This window comes from Felis catus, chromosome X, assembly GCF_018350175.1.
Source record: "Felis catus isolate Fca126 chromosome X, F.catus_Fca126_mat1.0, whole genome shotgun sequence".
Lineage (NCBI taxonomy): Eukaryota > Metazoa > Chordata > Mammalia > Carnivora > Felidae > Felis > Felis catus.
The window spans coordinates 43122911-43141315 of record NC_058386.1 but is presented as its reverse complement, the minus strand read 5'-3'; the positions used below and the strand labels follow the sequence as shown (position 1 = coordinate 43141315).

Here is an 18405-nt window from a genome sequence, read left to right as displayed (position 1 = left end):
TCAAAAAGAAACAATACCGTCATTATTTGCATGTGGTATGACTGTGTATGTAGAAAATCCAAAAGGATGTAGAGATACACTATTAGAATAAGTTTAGCAAAGTTGCCAGACAAAATCATTATACAAGAATAAACAGCACTTCTATAGACCAGCTCTAAATAGAATAAAGAGTTTTTTTAAGATACCACTTATAATAGCGTCACATTCCTAGAAACAGATTTAACAAAAGATATGCATGACTTCTTCTGAGCAAATTTTATTAAGGCTTTATTGAGAGAACTTAAGCCAAATTATCAACATAACAAAGCATATGTATGGCTTCAGCTTGTCTTCTTTTGAACATATGACTGTTCATCACCTAAAACATAAACATAAGAATTGGGTACATCACTTAGCAGAACTTTACTTAGACAAGAATAAAGGTACATAAAGGACACTACAGCTTTGGTTTTATAAGATGAAACTAAAACCAGAACCTTAATCACGGCACAAACCTCTACGCTAATGTACATTTTCAGGCATATAAGCACCAACTTTTTAAATACATCACTCTTTTTGATGGTATGAAGAAACACAGATTTCTCAAACCCAGAACAGATCAAATCCCACTAGCTTATTTAAAGATAATTTTAGGTAGTGAGAAAAAGCTGTCTAATTTCAATTAAAATAAAATCAACCAAGCAGAAACTCCAAGAAGCAAACAAGCAAGTAAACCCAGTATCACTGAAATTCATTCATTTGAAATAGTCTTCTAATTATCTGTATTAGCTAAAATAATAATGTCACTGGGACATGTGGGTGGCTCAGTGGGTTAAGCATCCACCTTCAGCTCAGGTCATGATCTCATGGTTCATGAGTTCGAGCCCAGCATCGAGCTCTCTGCTGTCAGCATGCAGCCTGCTTTGGATCCTCTGTCCCCTTCTCTCTCTGCCCCTCCCCCCACTCAAAAAGAAATAAAAACCTTTAAAAATAATTAAAAATTAAAATAATGATGTCATGCTTGGAACCATTTTAACTAAAGAGAAGGCAAAAACATTATTCCATTTGGTTTGTCTCTTTTGTGCAAAAATATTTCATTGATTCAGTTCAACTTTTCTATGGTCTATTTATAGTAAAGTGACCATTTGTTTCATTCACACCTATTGTCCTGGTGTAAGCAGTCAACAGCACTCCTTTAAACTCTCAAGAGTGTCCTGGTTTGGATGATAAAAATTACACAGTCACACTAGTTATAAGCCACTACCATCATAGATGACATTACAAGATGCAGGCAAATATTACCATTTCTTAGCCTCGCTCACTATTTAAAAAACAAATGAGCCAACCTATAAAAGCCAAAACAAAGAGATCCATATCATTTTTTGGTGTCTAAAAGATACAGTGATTGTTGAGAAATAGTTCAGGCAAATTAAACGAAAATCAATACTACTGTGTTGTTTAGATATCCATTTGGTACTGGGGTATGTTAAATAATTTATGTAAGTATATGACCACTTGCATTAGGTTTCAAAGGACTTCTATTCCAAAGTAATAATACTTCCATGTTTTATAATTCAACAATATGCCTTTGAGTTAACTCATTTTTTCCTTCTGATACTGTCTCTGAATCAAGCATTTGGTGTCTAAGCTACTTTTCAAATAATCTTTGTGTTCGTGATTTGTTACAAAGGTATAATAATATTGTAGAAAAGAACAACCCCATGACTGGCATTCTTAATGGAGAACTTACATGCTTCTGGAATTTTAGCAGGTGCTGGATTAGGTGGAGTCTTCCTTTCTCACCTCAGGGCAATCTACATGCTCAGCTCCAGTCTTTTCCAGACCCATTCCCTGGGTTTCACTTTCCAGTTCAGGTTCTTATATAAATAAACAGAATTATTAATGTAAGCAGCAAACCATAAATTAATATTATTAAATAAAGCTCTGTAAGTCAGTAGTGTAAAAAGTATGATGTATAAGAATGCAGTAAGCATTAAAAAGTTTTTCTGCTAGAAAATGGGAGTTATGTTTCTTATATATTACCTCCTCTATGAAGTGTTTCTTTTTCCAAAACTGTTTAAGACAACTTAGTTATCACCTTTGTAACCTATATACACTTATATTATTGCACTTATTCCACTAGATCAGCCATTTGTTTACCTGAATTTCTGACAAGATTGTGAGTACAAGACAGAAATCATTCTCTCATTTGTATTTTTATCTTCAGCATCGAGTACATGACCTGCCACCAAGCAGGCCCCAATAAATGAGTGAAAAAAGTCATCACAAATAGAAAGATGAGAGAAACCCAACCTGAAGAACATTTTACAAAACAAATGGCCTGGACTCCAGAAATTGTCAATCAGGAAAGACAAAGAAAGACTGAAGTACACTTCTAGGATAAAGGAGTCGAAAGAGAGGTGACAACTAAATACAATGGGTGGTTTTGGGTTGGATCCTGGATCAGGAAAAAATAATGGTATAAACGATATTACTAAGCCAGCTGACAAAACTGGACATTACTAGGCAACAGACCACATATTAGATAATAATTTTTTCTTAACGTTAAAGTTCCTCAATCTGATCATTGTACTGGGGTTATGTAAAACAATATCCTTGTTTCGAGGAAACAGATACTGAATTACTTTGAGAGTACAGAGTTGAAATTTAATCTCAAGTGGTTTAACAATAATAATATGTGTATTATTATCTAAGGAAGGGTGATATGTGGCACAAGGTTAGCATAGCAATGCGTGGATCAAGGTGTCTGAGGCTCCTATCAAAAGTACACTGTACTTTTCTTGTAACTTTTCTGTAAGCTTTAAATCTTTTCTAAGTAAAAAAGTTTTTAAAAAAGGAATATATGACAACTAGATTATGGTTCAGGAAGACAAAAATATTGAAGACTTTAACAGCAACTAGGAAAGGCTTTCACATTTTTGTTTCTCTGTATTATGATTTTTAAAAATTACAGTCTAAGAGTTAGCCAACGTGTATCTAGGTCTGCTTAAACATTTGATGCCACGACTTAAGAATCCCAGAAAACAGCATTCAAAAAAGGCCAACTTTAACTAGTGACATAGTGTATAATTCTGTCTAAATTTAATGTTGTTTCCTTGCTTTGCTAATATAGAGCATTGGCAAGAATTGTACTTTCCAAGCATGCCAAATAATTTAAAATATGGGATGGTAAAATGCTGAAAGAAAACTTATCACAGAGAAGGACTGCAGTCAGCTGCAAACTATACCTTTCCCTTACCAAACAGGTTTCCAGCCAATTTTCAAGGAACCCTTTATCTATTCCTATTACTAATATAACATCATAAATGAAATACAACATGTTTCTTCATCCCCTCTTCACCTTGAGCCACAGGTGCTCCTTCTTTCTCTTGCCCAGTCTCAATATCTGGATTCTCAGTTGGTAGTTCCTTTTGCTGTGATGTTTTTTCACCTGGTTGTTTAGCCTTAGGGGAGGATAGGTGCAAATAAAGAGTATTGATATTAATACTATAATGACAGAAGGCACAAATACACATACTACATGGAGGTAGTCAATCACAAATCTGAAGTTTTTCCTATACTCTTCTCTGAAAGTATTCAATAAAATTACTCTTTATATATAGAAAATACTCCAAGGAGTTATCTGCAAGGACTAATAATTCTGGAAACCTTTTTAATCTTTTCTGAGATGTGTGTTGTTTGTTTATTCATAAGCACAATAGGGAAGTCATAGAGAGGATTCCTGGGCTCCTATCAATTTACACATCCAGGCAACACCAGAATGTAAGTCTTTTTCCTCAATGTTTCTTTCCTGGATTCATTTTTCATCCATTTTAAGCAAGAAAGTCCTTTAAACAACATACTATACTGGTTCAACAACTTTTTTTGATAGTTTTTCCTAAAAAATTATTTCTGCCAATAGAAGTAAAACATGAAAGCACTCACAACCACAGGTTCTTCCTGCTTAGAAGACTTTATTCCATCTCCCTTTCCTCTAGATCTTGATCTTACTCGTGCACTCATATTTCACACTGAAAATAGAAAATCGTTAAATATACACCACATCTTCTTTATCCATTCATCAGCTGATGCACATTTGGGCTCTTTCCATAATTTGGCTATTGTTGATAGCACTGCTATAAACATTGGGGTGCATGTATATACAATGGAATACTACTCAGCAATCAAAAAGAATGAAACTATTTTTTGCAATAACGTGGATTGAACTAGAGTGTATTATGCTAAGCGAAAACAGTCAGTTCGAGAAAGACAAATATCATAGGATTTCACTCATATGTGGAATTTAAGAAACAACAGATGAACACAGGGGAAGAGAAGGAAAAATAAGATAAAAACAGAGAGGGAGAGGGAAGCAAACCATAAGAGACTCTTAAATAGAGAACAAACTGAGGGGTGCTGGAGGGGAGGTGGGGAAGGATGGGTTAAATGGGTGAGGGGCATTAAGGAGGGTACTTTTAGGGATGAGCACTAGGTGTCATATGTAAGAGATGAGTCACTGGGTTCTACTCCTGAAACTAAGACTATACTGTATGCTAATGAACTTGAATTTAAATTAAAAAATAATAATAAATAAAAAAGAAAAAATCATTGAAGAATGTAATAAAATAATAATTATACTGAAATATTTTTATGGCCAACTGCTAATTATAAATTCTTTTTTACATTTGTTGAGATTTCCAAAATAAATTTTGAACTCATAACAACTGCCTATTTTCCAATCACATCAAATGAGGCTACTTGCAAAACCTTTGTTTCACAGCAATTTGGCAGACAACGGACCTTCAAGTACTTGAAAAAACATACAACTTTCCTAAAAAGATTTCATTTCACAACTAGACTCTCCACTATGAAGAGATTTTGTAATATACAGTCTTGTCTAACTCTCCACGGACCATTCTCAATTCCACGCTCTGTCGGCAGTTTCAGGTGCCCCCAGAACTCAGATGCCTCCAATAGCACCCCTTAGATAACTCCATTTTCATTTGGCACTCTCCCTTTCCCAGCCCCACCACCACGACATGGGCTATGGTGGGCCATACCTGTGAGGATGACGATGACTTCATGGACTTACTCACCGGAGGCCAGGAACCACACTGCCCTTACCCACCTAAAGGCAAATAGCAACCTCTTCACATTCACTCAAACTTAAATTCCTGGGCGGGCTAATCTGCAGACCTACTGATTCTCAGCGAGAAAAAAATCTACATGGTAAGCCTCAACATGCTCAGCTCAGCACCCAAAACACGCTGCACATGCTGTCACGCCAACCACCAAGGAGAAAGTTCTGGGCAGTGGGCATGTGCACTGCATCCAGGGCTTCCCTGCCCCTCACTGGGGCTTCACCAAAAATTCCCCAAATCTGCCCTCCGTCGGCAGTTCCTGGCGCCTCCAAGACCGATACCTCAAATAACATCATCAAGACTCGCCCCATCTTCATCTGACCCCCTTTCTCACCCGCCCATTGCCCTCCCTTGTGTCAGCCCCCCTCTAACAAAGACAAAAGCCATGGCAGCCACAACACCTGTAAAGAGAAAGGTGACCTTCCTCCTCAGCGACAAGAAACGGCCACCCTGACCTGCCTGAAGCCCGCTGGCTCTTTCCTCACTCACATTTAAGCTCCTGGGAGAACGATCAAGTCTCACAAGAGAAAGACTCCAGGTGGTAGGACGCAACCCCAACAGCTCAGCACTCAGAACACACTGCACACGTTCCATACCAATAACGGCTGGAAAGGTGCACAGCATTGCACATGCGCACTGCCTTCGCATGTACCACGTGGTTATGACTTCTGCACCCTTCATCACGCCCACACCGACAATTCCCAAATCCACCCTTTGTCAGTTCCTGGTGCCTCTAGGACCCAGATACCTAATAATTTGCCCCAAGCCTTGCCCCCTCTTCATGCGACCCCCTCCCCTCCACAGCCCACCGTCCTCACTTGTTCTGGCCCCGCCACTGTGACATGAGCTATGGCGGCCGCAATGCCTATGAGGGCAAAGACCTCAAGGCCCTTCCTCCTCAGAGGCCAGGAACTACATGGCCCTGACCCACCCAAAGCCCACTGGCTCCCTCCTCACACTCACACTTAAACTTCTGGGCAGACTCATCTGCCTACCAATTGGTAAAAGACGTACCAAGTGAATCTTAGTGAGAAAGAATCCAGATGATAGGACGCGATCCACACAGTGCTGCACACGGAACGCTTTGCACACAACCCAAGTCAGTGGCTGATGGGAAAATGCTGGGCACTGGGCATGCGCACTGCATCCAGCGCATGCTGTGTGGGCGGGGCTTTCTCATTCCTTCATCCTTGACCCCACTGAGGATTCCTGAATCTGCACTTTGTCAAAAGTACCTGGTGTCTCTGGCATCCAGATACTTCAAATAACATCCCCAAGACTCACCCCATTTTCATCTGAGCCCTTTGTAGTCCACCATCCTCCCTTGTCCTGCCCCCACCACAACAAGGGCTGTGGCAGCCACAAGTCCTGTGAGGAGAAAGATGTGATGGCCTTAAGGAACTTCCTCCCCAGAGGACACAGATCTCACCGCCTAAACCCATCTGAGTCCTGCTGGCTCCCTTCACATTCAAGCATTCACATCTATTCACACTTACGGTTGCTGAGAGACAGCAGGGAGCCTGCTGGAGAATCAGAAAGGGAATGAAAATGGTTAGACACCATCTTCTGTTGCCACCCAAACACAACCTCTGTGGGGTCAACTTCACCAGCCAATCCTAAGACTTGGATATATGTGTAGTAACACCTATGTGTATGCACAGTGATGTATATATCGAATAGGCTGTAGATCTAGCCTTCCCCATCCAAGCAGAGATTCTGCCATGCCTGAAGCAGGACATTGTTTCCTAGTCCTGGAAGACCTGTCCTTCCCTTCTCCACCCCCAAAATCTTTCAGTCCTTCTGTCTAGGACTGTTCCTAGCCCTGCATTTCACCTGCCAATTGGCCCTTCAAGTTTTCTTCTCAGTGCAGCTGCCCCAGTTGCCCTCAAGAGTCTTTAGTCTCCTTAGACATGTGTGAGAGCTTTTAGACTCTGAAAGTCTACAAAGCCATTTCAAGCATGAAAGGAATCCAGAAAAATATAAAGAAAAGGACTGATAAATTCAAATATATAAGCTTTAAAACTTGCATACATTCTGTAACCCAAAACTTCTACTTCTAAAACTTTATGTTAAGGAAACTGTCTTGGGGGAGCCTGTGTTAAACATCTGACTTCAGCTCAGGTCATGATCTCATGCTTTGTGAATTAGAGCCCCCCCATCGTGTGAGCTCAAGCCCTGCTCGAAGTGAGCCCCACTTCTCTCTCTCTCTCTCTCTCTCTCTCTCTCTCTCTCTCTCTCTCCCCCTGCCCCTTGCTCACTTCCCCCCCCCAAAAGAAAAGGGAAACTGTCTTGGATGTGAACAAAGATTTAGATACATGGGATTTCCAAAGCAGCTTAATTTATAAAAGAATGGTCACGGACTTACTATATAAGTAAACTGCAACACATTTGAAAATGAAATGTGGCCGCCCATCACAAACCAATACTGAATAATGTTTGCTGTCATAGTTGTGCTGCTCACATTGAGTTATAAACTTGAAACAGCTGGTTATGTAGCACTGTATATGTGCAGCATGATCCCAAAAGAAGAGGGAGACTTTAGAAAAGTTCACCTCTTCCTCCTGTCAGACAGTAAATATGCTTTGTTTCCCTGGAAAACAAGCCAGAACATTCCAGGACTACAAAGACACAGGGTTACTCCAAGGGTAACACAGCATATAAAATACAGTCCTCAGGGTTGTAGGTCTCCTGCATCTGGTGAGCCTCCAAAGGCTTCACCATCACCTAGGTGGACTGGTCCTCCACTGTCAGGGAAAGAGCGAGGATAGGGGAGAGAAGGGGGTGGACAGCAGACTACTGCCCCTGATTTTAGCAAATAAAGGTAAGTACCTATAAGACAGAAAGGAATTTGACCTTGCCCTGCCCTACCTCCACCCCCAACCAGAAACCCTTGCTGTCTTGCATTCCCAGACCCTGCAGGTTACCTTTAGAGAAGCACAGGTTCTTTGAGAGTTAGAAAGATGCCCTGTGGCAGAAGTAGAATTACCACATCCCTCCCTCTCTTCTTCCCTCACTCCCTTTCTCTCACCCTCCCTGTCTCATACAAACAAGATATAGAGGCAATTTAGAGTCAAGTGTAAAGAACATGTAATTCTTCTTTGATCAGTAAGGGAATTAGGGATAACCACTTTTAATATCTAATCAGGAACTGTTCCTACAATTCAGATCTTTATGTGTATGAAATAAAGATTTATTGATAAGGACTGAGGTCTCATACTCTTCAATCAGCATAAACTGTGGGATCTGACCTCAGGCTCATGTTTCTCCTCAGGTGAGCTCTTTTATTGGCTCTTAGTCATTTCCTGTTATCTCTTGGACAGGTTATCTGCTGCCCAGCTGTCTCCCTGACCTTGGTGCTTTGTCTGTTGGCAGCAGCTGTGTTCTCTGGGTAGGATCAAGTTTCTTCAGGACACTGGGAAGATGGGGTCCTGTCTGTGTGAGAGGTTAGAGTCTAAACTGAAAAAAAATCCAATTTTCTCAGTGCCACAAGCCTTCTGGGTAACCTCATCCTCAGGCAGCATTAGCACAGAGCAACCACTATGACCACGGACAATTAGGTACTCCCAAACCTTTGTGTCATTGTGAAGACTGTAGATATCGTTTCATTTTATTTGTTTTATAGCACAAGTAATATATGCTCCTTAAAAATAATTCAGCCACTAAGAATTGCTCAGTCCCACTGTCTTGTCATTATTATTTAAATCCCAGCATGAGGTCATCTTAATTCTGGGTAGAATTAACATCTGGAAGTAATAGCATTGTCACTAGGACCACTGAGAGGAACCACAAGGCATCCGTTTCTGCCCTTCCTGTCCCTCTCCTCCCTTCCCTCACCATAGCAGAGGGAAAAGAGACTTTTTGTCTACCCATTTACCATTGTTGGAGATGATAATCAAGAGTGGGGACTAGCAACTGTGCCCAGTCTGGAGTGGAGCAGGTGTCAAGGTCCAACCCCAGGCCAAGGCTGAGGGGGTGCATGAGCCAAATGTGAGCCCTGTTCAGACGGTCCAGAAACCCAATAGGAGAAATGTGGTATATACCTGGGTCAGCTGTGAGCAGGATGTACAGACACAAAGCCATGATGAAGCTGTGATGAGGTGCCACCTATGGTGGTACAGTGAGTGGGATGATGACCCAGCCTGTTTCCAATACCTGGAGGAGGGAAAGATTCAGGGTCACACACTGACCACAAGTGTGTACTTCAGAGGGAGATAATGGTGGTGGGGAGTGGTCTGTTCTTCCCTGTCTGGCCTTCTTCTGGCCTAGGGTACTGCCCCTGGTGGTCTGAATATGGGCCAGACCTGGGAGTTACTGCCCACAACCACTACCCTAATGTGCAGTTGGGATAAACCCAAACAGCTAGCCTTGGAGAGAGAGAGAAAGAGAGCAATAGAAGGCGCAGCTAGGATGTATGAGGGGTGTTTGTGTTGAGCCCCAACAGCTTATGTAACCCATCCCCACCTCCTTAGATGAGGGAAAGGAAGCAGGTTTAAAGATTCATGAGAAACTCCTGATACTCTCAACATATTACAATTAGTAATGCACTAAGCATTCTTTCCCAGAAATCTCCCTTCTGGAATTCATCCTAAAGGTATATTCATCCAAGTAGACTGCTGTATATACACAACAGTTGTAAGAATTCAAAAGTACTTATGTGTCCAGTAATGTACTTGCTCATGTGAACTGCACTAAAACTAGACAATGGAAGTTTTGCAGTCATTGAAGAATTAGATAAAATTAACATATATTGAGCTCTCCCCGGTATCTCACCGCTGTGTCAGTGCAGTTAGGCATCAGCAAATTAATGAGAGGAGAGAGGAGGCCCCTGCTCTTGGGCACCCACAGGAACTTACTCCAGCTCCAGACACCGTAAACACTTTCATCTAATGGAAGATAAGCTGTGAAATCGGATTTCTGAACCACAAGACAAGAAATCACAGAATTTTCCGGCTGAAAGGGAATAACACACTTGTTAATTGAAGAGTGGTCAGGAAAGAAAGCACATGGAGAGCAGTGCCCTGTGGCAGCTTGTGTAAAAACTGCATTCCATGCCAGGGCTGAAATGTTCCAAAGCTCAGTTCGCTATCAGCATCCCAGGTGGTGCAATTAATAAAGAGCTAGAGTGGGGCCACTGGCACAATCAAGGCAGCTCCTTAGAACCTGAACTTCCTATTTGTTCCATTCCTTGGGTAGATAACGCCTGTTAATTACTCTGGAGAAATTATTTTGGCGAGGAGAGAGGGAAGATGGCGGCGTAGGAGGACGCTGGGCTCACCGCGCGTCCTGCTGATCACTTAGATTCCACCTACACCTGCCTAAAAAAACCAGAAAACCGCCAGAGGATTAGCAGAACGGAGTCTGTGGAGCCAAGCGCAGACGAGAAGCCCATGGAAGAGGGTAGGAAGGATGGCGAGGCGGTGCGCGCTCCACGGACTGGCGGGAGGGAGCCGGGGCAGAGGGGCTGCTCGCCGGCCAAGCAGAGCCCCCGAGTGTGGCTGGCAAAAGCGGAGGGGCCTGACGGACTGTGTTCCGACAGCAAGCGCGACTTAGCGTCTGGGAGGTCATAAGTTAACAGCTCTGCTCGGAAAGCGGGAAGGCTGGAGGACAAAGGGAGGGAGAGCTGCTGAGCCCCCGGACGACAGAGCTCAGTTTGGTAGGGAACAAAGGCGCTCACCAGCGCCATCCCCCCCGCCCATCCCCAGCCAAAATCCCAAAGAGAACCACTTCCTGCCAGGGAACTTGCTGGCTCCACGCAAACAACTAACTCTGTTCTTCTGCGGAACCAAACCTCCGGCAGCGGATCTGACTCCCTCCAGCTGCCACAGGGCCCCTCCTGAAGTGGATCACCTAAGGAGAAGCGATCTAAGCCTGCCCCTCCTGCCCCCGTGCACCTTGCCTACCCACCCCAGCTAATACGCCAGATCCCCAGCATCACAAGCCTGGCAGTGTGCAAGTAGCCCAGACGGGCCACACCACCCCACAGTGAATCCCGCCCCTAGGAGAGGGGAAGAGAAGGCACACACCAGTCTGACTGTGGCCCCAGCGGTGGGCTGGGGGCAGACATCAGGTCTGACTGCAGCCCGGCCCACCAACTCCAGTTATACACCACAGCACAGGGGAAGTGCCCTGCAGGTCCTCACCACGCCAGGGACTATCCAAAATGACCAAGCGGAAGAATTCCCCTCAGAAGAATCTCCAGGAAATAACAACAGCTAATGAACTGATCAAAAAGGATTTCAATAATATAACAGAAAGTGAATTTAGAATAATAGTCATAAAATTAATCGCTGGGCTTGAAAACAGTATACAGGACAGCAGAGAATCTCTTGCTACAGAGATCAAGGGACTAAGGAGCAGTCACGAGGAGCTGAAAAACGCTTTAAATGAAATGCATAACAAAATGGAAACCACCACGGCTCGGCTTGAAGAGGCAGAGGAGAGAATAGGTGAACTAGAAGATAAAGTTATGGAAAAAGAGGAAGCTGAGAAAAAGAGAGAGAAAAAAATCCAGGAGTATGAGGGGAAAATTAGAGAACTAAGTGATACACTAAAAAGAAATAATATACGCATAATTGGTATCCCAGAGGAGGAAGAGAGAGGGAAAGGTGCTGAAGGGGTACTTGAAGAAATAATAGCTGAGAACTTCCCTGAACTGGGGAAGGAAAAAGGCATTGAAATCCAAGAGGCACAGAGAACTCCCTTCAGACGGAACTTGAATCGATCTTCTGCACGACATATCATAGCGAAACTGGCAAAATACAAGGACAAAGAGAAAATTCTGAAAGCAGCAAGGGGTAAACGTGCCCTGACATATAAAGGGAGACCTATAAGACTCGTGACTGATCTCTCTTTTGAAACTTGGCAGGCCAGAAAGAATTGGCACGAGATCTTCAGTGTGCTAAACAGAAAAAATATGCAGCCGAGAATCCTTTACCCAGCAAGTCTGTCATTTAGAATAGGAGAGATAAAGGTCTTCCCAAACAAACAAAAAGTGAAGGAATTTGTCACCACTAAACCAGCCCTACAAGAGATCCTAAGGGGCACCCTGTGAGACAAAGTACCAGAGGCATCACTACAAGCATAAAACATACAGACATCACAATGACTCTAAACCCGTATCTTTCTATAATAACACTGAATGTAAATGCATTAAATGCGCCAACCAAAAGACATAGGGTATCAGAATGGATAAAAACACAAGACCCATCTATTTGCTGTCTACAAGAGACTCATTTTAGACCTGAGGACACCTTCAGATTGAGAGTGAGGGGATGGAGAACTATTTATCATGCGACTGGAAGCCAAAAGAAAGCTGGAGTAGCCATACTTATATCAGACAAACTAGACTTTAAATTAAAGGCTGTAAGAAGAGATGAAGAAGGGCATTATATAATAATTACAGGGTCTATCCATCAGGAAGAGCTAACAATTATAAATGTCTATGCACCGAATACCAGAGCCCCCAAATATATAAAACAATTACTCATAAACATAAGCAACCTTAGTGATAAGAATGTGGTAATTGCAGGGGACTTTAACACCCCACTTACAGAAATGGATAGATCATCTAGACACATGGTCAATAAAGAAACAAGGGCCCTGAATGATACATTGGATCAGATGGACTTGACAGATATATTTAGAACTCTACATCCCAAAGCAACAGAATATACTTTCTTCTCGAGTGCACATGGAACATTCTCCAAGATAGATCATATACTGGGTCACAAAACAGCCCTTCATAAGTTTACAAGAATTGAAATTATACCATGCATACTTTCAGACCACAATACTATGAAGCTTGAAATCAACCACAGGAAAAAGTCTGGAAAACGTCCAAAACCATGGAGGTTAAAGAACACCCTACTAACGAATGAGTGGGTCAACCAGGCAATTAGAGAAGAAATTAAAAATATATATGGAAACAAACGAAAATGAAAATACAACAATCCAAACGCTTTGGGATGCAGCAAAGGCAGTCCTGAGAGGAAAATACATTGCAATCCAGGCCTATCTCAAGAAACAAGAAAAATCCCAAATACAAAATCTAACAGCACACCTAAAGGAAATAGAAGCAGAACAGCAAAGACAGCCTAAACCCAGCAGAAGAAGAGAAATAATAAAGATCAGAGCAGAAATAAACAATATAGAATCTAAAAAAACTGTAGAGCAGATCAACGAAACCAAGAGTTGGTTTTTTGAAAAAATAAACAAAATTGACAAACCTCTAGCCAGGCTTCTCAAAAAGAAAAGGGAGATGACCCAAATAGATAAAATCATGAACGAAAATGGAATTATTACAACCAATCCCTCGGAGATACAAACAATTATCAGGGAATACTATGAAAAATTATATGCCAACAAATTGGACAACCTGGAAGAAATGGACAAATTCCTAACCATCCACACTCTTCCAAAACTCAATCAGGAGGAAATAGAAAGCTTGAACAGACCCATAACCAGCGAAGAAATTGAATCAGTCATCAAAAATATCCCAACAAATAAGAGTCCAGGACCAGATGGCTTCCCAGGGGAGTTCTACCAGACGTTTAAAGCAGAGATAATACCTATCCTTCTCAAGCTATTCCAAGAAATAGAAGGGGAAGGAAAACTTCCAGACTCATTCTATGAAGCCAGTATTACTTTGATTCCTAAACCAGACAGAGACCCAGTAAAAAAAGAGAACTACAGGCCAATATCCCTGATGAATATGGATGCAAAAATTCTCAATAAGATACTAGCAAATCGAATTCAACGGCATATAAAAAGAATTATTGACCATGACCAAGTGGGATTCATTCCTGGGATGCAGGGCTGGTTCAACATTCGCAAATCAATCAACGTGATACATAACATTAACAAAAAAAAAAAAAGAGAAGAACCATATGATCCTGTCAATCGATGCAGAAAAGGCCTTTGACAATAATCCAGCACCCTTTCTTAATAAAAACCCTTGAGAAAGTCGGGATAGAAGGAACATACTTAAAGATCATAAAAGCCATTTATGAAAAGCCCACAGCTAACATCATCCTCAACGGGGAAAAACTGAGAGCTTTTTCCCTGAGATCAGGAACACGACAGGGATGCCCCCTCTCACCGCTGTTGTTTAACATAGTGCTGGAAGTTCTAGCATCAGCAATCACACAACAAAAGGAAATCAAAGGCATCAAAATTGGCAAAGATGAAGTCAAGCTTTCGCTTTTTGTAGATGACATGATATTATACATGGAAAATCCAATAGACTCCACCAAAAGTCTGCTAGAACTGATCCATGAATTCAGCAAAGTTGCAGGATACAAAATCAATGTACAGAAATCAGTTGCATTCTTATACACTAACAATGAAGCAACAGAAAGACAAATAAAGAAACTGATCCCATTCACAATTGCACCAAGAAGCATAAAATACCCAGGAATAAATCTAACCAAAGATGTAAAAGATCTGTATGCTGAAAACTATAGAAAACTTATGAAGGTAATTGAAGAAGATTTAAAGAAACGGAAAGACATTCCCTGCTCATGGATTGGAAGAATAAATATTGTCAAAATGTCAATACTACCCAAAGCTATCTACACATTCAATGCAATCCCAATCAAAATTGCACCAGCATTCTTCTCGAAACTAGAACAAGCAATCCTAAAATTCATATGGAACCACAAAAGGCCCCAAATAGCCAAAGTAATTTTGAAGAAGAAGACCAAAGCAAGAGGCATCACAATCCCAGACTTTAGCCTCTACTACAAAGCTGTAATCATCAAGACAGCATGGTATTGGCACAAAAACAGACACATAGACCAATGGAATAGAATAGAAACCCCAGAACTAGACCCACAAACGTATGGCCAACTCATCTTTGACAAAGCAGGAAAGAACACCCAATGGAAAAAAGACAGCCTCTTTAACAAATGGTGCTGGGAGAACTGGACAGCAACATGCAGAAGGTTGAAACTAGACCACTTTCTCACACCATTCACAAAAATAAACTCAAAATGGATAAAGGACCTGAATGTGAGACAGGAAACCATCAAAACCTTAGAGGAGAAAGCAGGAAAAGACCTCTCTGACCTCAGCCGTAGCAATCTCTTACTCGACACATCCCCAAAGGCAAGGGAATTAAAAGCAAAAGTGAATTACTGGGACCTTATGAAGATAAAAAGCTTCTGCACAGCAAAGGAAACAACCAACAAAACTAAAAGGCAACCAACGGAATGGGAAAAGATATTTGCAAATGACATATCGGACAAAGGGCGAGTATCCAAAATCTATAAAGAGCTCACCAAACTCCACACCCGAAAAACAAATAACCCAGTGAAGAAATGGGCAGAAAACATGAATAGACACTTCTCTAAAGAAGACATCTGGATGGCCAACAGGCACATGAAAAGATGTTCAACGTCGCTCCTTATAGGGAAATACAAATCAAAACCACACTCAGATATCACCTCATGCCAGTCAGAGTGGCCAAAATGAACAAATCAGGAGACTATAGATGCTGGAGAGGATGTGGAGAAACGGGAACCCTCTTGCACTGTTGGTGGGAATGCAAATTGGTGCAGCCACTCTGGAAAGCAGTGTGGAGGTTCCTCAGAAAATTAAAAATAGACCTACCCTATGACCCAGCAATAGCACTGCTAGGAATTTATCCAAGGGATACAGGAGTACTGATGCATAGGGGCACTTGTACCCCAATGTTTATAGCAGCACTCTCAACAATAGCCAAATTATGGAAAGAGCCTAAATGTCCATCAAGTGATGAATGGATAAAGAAATTGTGGTTTATATACACAATGGAATACTACGTGGCAATGAGAAAAAAATGAAATATGGCCTTTTGTAGCAACGTGGATGGAACTGGAGAGTGTGATGCTAAGTGAAATAAGCCATACAGAGAAAGACAGATACCATATGTGTTCACTCTTATGTGGATCCTGAGAAACTTAACAGAAACCCATGGGGGAGGGGAAGGAAAAAAAAAAGAGGTTAGAGTGGGAGAGAGCCAAAGCATAAGAGACTGTTAAAAACTGAGAACAAACTGAGGGTTGATGGGGGGTGGGAGGGAGGGGAGGGTGGGTGATGGGTATTGAGGAGGGCACCTTTTGGGATGAGCACTGGGTGTTGTATGGAAACCAATTTGACAATAAATTTCATATATTAAAAAAATAAAATAAAATAAAATAAAATTTCTTAGAAAAAAAATTAACATATATTGATATATATTGGAGTCCATTAATTAAGGTTAAATAATACCCAAAAAAGCATAGAACACTACAGTATGATTTTGTTTATTAAAAAAATTAATGTTTATTTTTTTTGAGAGAGACAGAGCACAAGTGGAGGAGGGGCATAGAGAGAGGGAGACACAGAATGAATCTGAAGCAAGTTCCAGGCTCTGAGCTGTCAGCACAGAGCCCAACTCGAGGCTCAAACACATGGACTGTGAGATCATGACCTGATCCAAAGTTGGATGCTTAACTGACCGAGCCACCCAGGTGCCCTTGATTCTATTTTTTTAAACAGACACATGGGTGTGCTTTATGTTGATTATTCCTCATCTTTGTACTATTATAAGAAAAATTGGAATGAATATCTTATTTTTGCACTGTAGCACATTTTTCTTATATTTTCTTACAATGTATTCCTGAAAACTGAATTGCTGGATGAAAGGAAAGTTGGGCTTTAAAGGTTTTTAATTTGTATTGCTAGATGATTCTAAGATATGAGAAAACATTTTACACTCCAGTCAGCTTGTGTAACCTTACCTAACCTTACACCTAAGGAGCTAGGAAAAGAACAACAAACAAACCTAAGGCCAGCAGAAGGAAGGAAGTAATAAGGATTAGAATGGAAATAAGTGATATGTAAACTTAAAAAAAAACAAAAATGATAGTACCAATTAACGAAACCACGAGCTGGTTATTTAAAAAAATTAATAAAATTGATAAACCTCTATCCAGCATTATCAAAAAGAAAAGAGAACGGACCCAAATAAATAAAATCACAAATGAGACAGGAGAAATAACAACCAACACCACAGAAATACAAATAATTACATGAGAATATTATGAAAAACTATATGTCAACAAATTGGGTAAAAGGGAAGATATGGATAAATTCTTAGAAACATATAAACTACCAAAACTGAAACAGGAAGAAAGAGAAAGCTTTAAAAGACCAATAACCAGCAAAGAAATTGAGTCAGAAATAAAAAATTCCTAACAAAAGTCCAGGGCCAGATGGCTTCACAGGTGAATTCTACCAAATATTTAAAGAGTTAATACCTATTCTTGGAGAGAAGTTAAGATGGAAGAACAACATGGAGACCATGAGCTTAACTTATCCCTGAAATGCAGCTGGATCAGCACCAAAACATTTTTTTAATATGAAATTTATTGTCAAATTGGTTTCCATACACACCCAGTGCTCATCCCAACAGGTGCCCTCCTCAATGCCCATCACCCACTTTCCCCTCCCTCCCACCCCCATCAACCCTCAGTTTATTCTCAGTTTTTAAGAGTCTCTTATGGTTTGGCTCCCTCCCTCTCTAACTTTTTTTTCCCTTCCCTTCCCCCATGGTCTTCTGTTAATTTTCTCAGTATCTACATAAGAGTGAAAACATATGATATCTGTCTTTCTCTGTATGACTTATTTCACTTAGCATAACACGCTCCAGTTACACGCTCCATTGCTACAAAAGGCCATATGTCATTCTTTCTCATTGCCACGTAGTATTCCATTGTGTATATAAACCACAATTTCTTTATCCATTCATCAGTTGATGGACATATACGCTCTTTCCATAATTTGGCTATTGTTGAAAGTGCTGCTATAAACATCGAGGTACAAGTGCCCTTATGCATCAGCACCAAAACATTTTGAACACCCAGGAAATCGATCTGAGGATTAGCACAACAATCTGCATAACTTGAGCCACAGAACTTGGCAGGTACATGGTGCAGAGAGGTGAGCTGGGGGAGAGAAAAACCACGGAGGGTGGGGAGCTGTTTTTGTGGAGAGAGAATGGAGAAAGAGAAAGGGGGAGAGTGCAGCGCATCAGGATTGTGGAAGAAAAGCACTCCCCCTGAAAGCAGCTAGAGAGAAAGAGTGAAAACACTCGAAGGGGACTGAACAAGAAATATGTTCCCCAAAACCACTGACAGGAAGAAAGGAGAGGGTTTCAATAACACCAGGATTCTATAAACAGTGGAGTGCAGAGTCTGAAGTTTCAGAGCTCAGTGCCTGGCAGTGCTCTGGTGAGAAAGTAGGGTGAATCCCCAGGAGCAAGCAG

The 18405-nt window shown here is 41.3% G+C and overlaps 1 long non-coding RNA gene across 9 annotated transcripts in view; it reads right to left on the bottom strand.

Moving 5' to 3' along the window:
- Positions 1-246: 246 nt before the first annotated feature.
- The window catches only part of LOC102901835, a 151270-nt gene continuing 133111 nt past the window's right edge, over positions 247-18405 (bottom strand). For 3 of the 9 annotated variants that reach the window (XR_002739788.2, XR_002739786.2, XR_006593036.1), the window contains 4 exons: positions 3925-4010; positions 3341-3443; positions 1730-1856; positions 247-358 (listed from right to left, as the gene is read on the bottom strand). This is a non-coding gene — a long non-coding RNA (uncharacterized LOC102901835). Of the gene's footprint in view, positions 359-1729; positions 1857-3340; positions 3444-3924; positions 4011-5039; positions 5108-5609; positions 5756-6134; positions 6255-9160; positions 9273-9973; positions 9995-18405 lie in introns of those variants that run through there. The other 6 variants (XR_002739784.2, XR_002739785.2, XR_002739787.2 and 3 more) reach the window with 5 other exon arrangements.